At 36.7% G+C, this 5,609-nt stretch overlaps 1 long non-coding RNA gene across 1 annotated transcript; it reads right to left on the reverse strand.

Moving 5' to 3' along the window:
- Positions 1-328: 328 nt before the first annotated feature.
- LOC135155646 (uncharacterized) lies at positions 329-3,546 on the reverse strand. The gene is made up of 3 exons (XR_010294806.1): positions 3,458-3,546; positions 2,821-2,987; positions 329-1,002 (listed from the first exon to the last, which is right to left on the reverse strand). It is a non-coding gene; the product is annotated as an uncharacterized LOC135155646 (long non-coding RNA).
- Between the last annotated feature and the right edge of the window lie 2,063 nt (positions 3,547-5,609).

Consider the following 5,609-nt stretch of genomic DNA (forward strand, 5'->3'; position numbering starts at 1 on the left):
TATGCAACTAACTTTGATTACCAGTAGGTGACAACACAGCAATCTTCTTGATATGACACGATGAACTTTATGGAAAAAGGCTAAAGAATGCATTTCGGCCAGGCGCCTATCCTAACGGGGGGGGGGGGGGTGTAAATGAACTTACACTACGAATCCTGGCACTAAAACCTAAACTTAACCAATTTCCATAAAATTCATAGTTTCATTAAGATCATGAAGTGATATTGCCGTATTGTTCTACGGGTAAAAGGACTCACTCATACAGCAACGTTTGATCAGTCTCAGCAGGTTCATCTGTCCAATCCCATCCAATTTAATCAAATCCAATTCAATGATAGCATCGTCATGTATCCATGGTCACAACACAAAGTTAGCGTTTTCATCTCAGGTCCAATGAGAGAATCTTTCTCCATAGCTTCATAATCATGTCTCTGACCGCTGATATTCACAAAATCATCAAGTTCAAATTGATTATCAAGGGTAGAACGACCGTCCGGAGACCCATCAACAAACCCGCCGTAAGGTTCGGATAGTCTCGGCGAAGCTCTACCGTCAAAATGCTGTCTAGGCCGCACACAAAAAGTGAAGAGTTTTCCTGTTCAAGAATAAAACGTTGTAAACTAATTTTGTATCCCAAGTTTTCCAGTTAATAGTCCAATGTTTTAATATTCACCAACTGCCTGTAAAATGGTTTCTAAAGTACATTCTGTCCCGTTTGAGAAGCGTCAGTTTCGTTGAGCGTACTTGGCCCATCCTCGGAGAAAAAAATGATTCCAGCGTTTAATCACGTGATGGAAATGTGACGCATAAATTTATGTCCAGAATTCAGTTGGCGCCGATTACTGAATGTACCTGTGCAGTGAGCGAGGAAAAAGGGGCCATGTTTAGCTTCCTTCTTGTCCATCTTCTAAAAGTTTTAAAGTGGTAATGTGCGTCGTACTTCATTCCATTTTAATTTCCCAATTTCAAAACTAATTCTAGATACCTTGCGAATTCCCAAATCTGTAAAATTAATAAAAGACAAAAAGGGATCATAAATATCTGCATGTGCAATAAAGAGCGAGGGATTGCATTTATAATTTTCATTTCAAAATTTAACAAAAATTTAAAATGTAAGGCAAAACAAGATAATATACAGAAATGAATAAAAAGGAACCCACTGGAAAGCAAAGTTTGTTAATGTGGGTTCCCTGCAATAAACAGTTGATTCAAGTTAATCCTTCAATCAAATTTAAATCGTAATTAACAAGGTTCAATATCGAAAAATACTAATACTATACTAGTCTTAAGGAAAATCAGGACAATAAACCTAAGCAATACTATTATGCCCAAATATGGCCTGTATTCTGCAATGTGTATGGTCATGTTTGGACCTTGATAATTGTGGGAAAGATGTCTGTTGAGAATTGATGACAATTTTGTGAGAATTCTGCAGGGGCGGCGAAACTGGGGGCAGGAAAGCAAGTTCATTCAAGGCCACCTTGTTATAGGCCTGCGATCCGATTTTGGAATAAAACACATAGTAAAATCTGATGCGAATATTGAGACATGGAATATCTTACTATTTAAAGTTCTAAATCATCGTTAAAAATGAGGTTCAAATTATGTTGCAATACTACTTGTTAAAATTTAAAGCGATTTGAATATCCAGTCTTTATGACGTCATAGCAATCGTATGATTGGCTACGATTTGAATCCAATTTAGCCTTTAATCCAAAGTAAAGGGCAAAAGGTTTGTAAAATTTGTAATCATCAAAGCTTGTTATATTCGTATTCTTACCTTTAATTTTCAAATCAAATAAAGAGATATTTTTAATTCACATTTTAAGAAAATAAGCAAAATGTGATTTGTTCCAAACTCGGATCGTGGACCAGTCTTAAGGTGTGCGGAGGCTTCAGGACACCTGACTGCGTGACGTGATAGGACCATAGATACGACAGTCGGCACGTGCCGCGCACGCTTTAATATATTATTGATTATCTGTCAATTAAATTAACGGATCGAGGAAATATACCTGTCTTTTTTAATTAACGCATATTAGCATGCTTGAAATGTACAACACCCTCAGATAGAATGCAAAATAATGTTGATTTTAAAAAGCCTCTCTTGTTCTTTTCATAAATTGATTGACAGCTATTTACATTCAAGAATTTCTGCTGGCGAGATCGAAGATGGCGAGAGAGAGGGGGGGGGGAGAGGGGGGGCAGGGGGTCATCCACCCAGAATTAGCTGCAGAATGAATTCTTTCATTGAAAATTATTTTCAGATGCTTTTCTTATTTGTTACCGTAATACTAGAGCAAAGGATGAAAGAATAAATACATGTCTAGGAAATTTTGAACGTGTATATAAAAGTAATATCCGTTTAATCTCGGGCCTTTCTCGGTCTCTCAAGTTTGAGACCATGAATCATGTAAAAACCAAAAACGCTCTTCGGCTCTTGATGGTTACAAGTCAATACATGGTTTCATTATGCATTTCACATATCAAATTTGATTTCCAAGACTCAATATTTTATCGAAAATGTCAAAATTCTCGATTTTATTCCCACAATGTATAAATGCTGTTTAACTTTAAGCCCATCACGCTAACAACTAATTCTTTAAGCTTTAAAAAGGATGTTAAACTGTTTTGAAGAAGTTCTTTAAAAAATAATTCAACAATTAAAATATATTAAATGTTTAAACAACTTGGGAGTTATGGGCTGAAACAACGTGCTATTTTTTTTACTATGCAGATTATCTCAAATTATAACAAGGGAGCAAAAGTGGTATCAACTTGAAGGAATGTAATTTTTTTTCAAATAAAGTATTTTCTTACTTAGATCGTCCAGCGTTCTCGGTACAGCCAGGATATAGGCAGCAGCTTGGCGCCCTCGCCTTCTGATCTGGGCTGCTTCTTGCCAAGGTGGTTCTCCGCCGCTTTGAGTTTCAGTGTCTCCCCTCCAGCTATTTCCAAAGCCGACACCGTCTCCTCCTCCCCGCCTACTAGATGACAAACAAAATTAGGGCAAAGTGTTAAATCTCGCGTCTTAATATGATCTCGCTAAATGCTGACAATGTGCTTTTTTTTAATGTCAAACCGTGAGTGAAATGAAAACCACCTATTTTGATTATGGCCTTCTCGTTAAATTTGGATTAGGCGTCTTTCTTACATCATATAATTAGTGTACTTTAAAATAAATTCCACCTAAAGGAATAAACTTCACTATCCATCTTTGCATTTCATTGGAAATGTAAATTGATCATTTTGATTTTATACAACCTTCAAGAAATAGGTTTCATTATCTATCAAAGCAAAGGGATAAACCATTTGACGACATCACAGTAAAGGTTTAAACATTAGCATGACTCTATATCTCTTTGAAGTAACAAAAAAGTCATTAAAATTCAACTTCATGCCTCTAACAGTTTATAAATATACATGATTCAAATAATAATCTAACCTTTATTCTTACCTTTCTGATGACATTAAATACCTAAATCTGAAGGATGCTACTGATAAACGTGAAATCGTAGCCTCATTCGAACAAAGTGCGATCTAAGAATGATCTGTTAAAGCGCGGATGAATACATTTTCGCATCTTGGGTTAGCGGTGCATGCCAGAGAACGTTTTCTTTTTTTTTAATTGATGCACATGATCTGGCATAACAACAATAAATGCGGTGTATTCTATCCATTTATACGGCATTCGCCATCGTAAAACTTTAATCCAAAACAGCCTTCCAATCTGTCAGTGGTCACTGGGGCGGATACAGGCCGTTTATAGGAGGGAGTGGCACAATAAATTGCTGATCATCCCTCCCCCCCTTTCGGGGGGGGGGGCATCATGCAAATAAGTAATAATTTCCTTTTTAATTATTTTAGGGGCAGTTTTCAGCACCTCCTCCGATCCACCAATGGTAATCATGGTTATCACATTGGGTAGTTCTAAAACACCGCAAGCATGAAAAGAGGGTAAATATAAGTTAATTATTGAAACGAAACTGTCATCTTAATAACAGACATATAGGAATATTGATAGGCCAAAATCGAATGTAAACTGAGACTATTAAATAAAAACAAAGGACAAACGATTCATAATACCATAGGCGGCGGAAGCGGGGGGAACGGTCCCCCCCCCTAAATTTTTAGTTGATAACTTTTTTTTTTTTTTTTTTTTTTTTTTTTTGCTTGTCAATTTTTTTTACATGCCCACTGGGCATTTTACCCGATATTACCCGGGTTGTAACAGGTAATAACGTAGTTATTACCACGGTAACACCAGTGGGTAGTAACGGGGAAATAGTAGACCAATCTTTCCCCGTTATTACCCGGACCCGATATTACTCCATTTACCCAATATTACCCAGTATGATGTAACCGATATTTCCAGCATTTTAATGATATCACCACCTCATATTACTCTGTTTACCCAATATTACCCAATTAATGTCGGCTCATTAAAAAAACAATTAGTGTCATTAGGGTCATTGAAGCACATTTTTACAACTCCATACTCTAAGCCATATCATCTTATCCTATCCTAAAATCCTACATCCTAATCCTAATCCTATCCTACACCTATCCACCAAACCCTGTCATTTACTTCTATATATTGAGCGAGTTTACAACACTTGACAAATTATGGTTAACAATTATTCAACCCTAAAACATTTTTCTAAAATTAATGTCATGATTATGACTAATATGATATATAAACTACACATTTTTCTGAAAATTTTCTGGGTGGAATAATTGCATAAACATAAACACATTAATTATTACAGCTATATTAGCTAAAATTTTGGCCATTTATTGTAGTAATGAATATTCATGAGTAACTAATATTCCCAGCATTTTCCTGATATTACCATCTGATATTACTCCATTTACCCAATATTAATGGGTTCCGCATGGGTTGGAGGTCTCGTTTCCATCTGAGTCCTATCTGGGCACCATGTGGGTTCAAGTATATGTTTTCATCTGGGTTCCATGTGGGCCCATATGGGACCCAGATATCCCAGATAAGAACCGTATGTGATCCAGATACTTTGCTGTCTGGGAATGGAAGCGCTTCAACATTACCCATTACCCCTTATCAACCTGTTTGTAACTGGGTAAAATGTTGGTTTCATCAGGGTGATAACAGTAATTTTTTGGACTTTGACAATTTCGCTGGGATTGCTGTAAGATTACTGTTATTACTAAAGTTTGCAATGTTATAACCAATCAAAGTCATTCAACATTACCCTTATTACCCATCGTCACCCTGTTGTAACTCGGTAAATGTCGGTTTCATCAGGGTGATAACAGTAACAGGTATCAACAGGAATTATAATTTCGGTAATAGCATGGTAATAACGGTAATATTTGGTGTTACTCAAATTTCCGGGTGATATTACCGGTAATAACCGGTAAAATTGGTAATCGGTAACAAATTGCCCAGTGGGTGTGTCCATCACAAAATTTCAGGTGGACCCCCCTTAAATTTTTTGGCTTCCGCCGCCAATGCATAATACAATAGAGAACGGGGAGATGGGTGCACATGGGGGTTTATTTTCAATTGGTTTAATGCCATTTCGTCCAATTACCCGCTCGTCTACTTTCATTTGGTCTTCCATCATTTC

This window comes from Lytechinus pictus, chromosome 1 (genome assembly GCF_037042905.1).
Source record: "Lytechinus pictus isolate F3 Inbred chromosome 1, Lp3.0, whole genome shotgun sequence".
Lineage (NCBI taxonomy): Eukaryota > Metazoa > Echinodermata > Echinoidea > Temnopleuroida > Toxopneustidae > Lytechinus > Lytechinus pictus.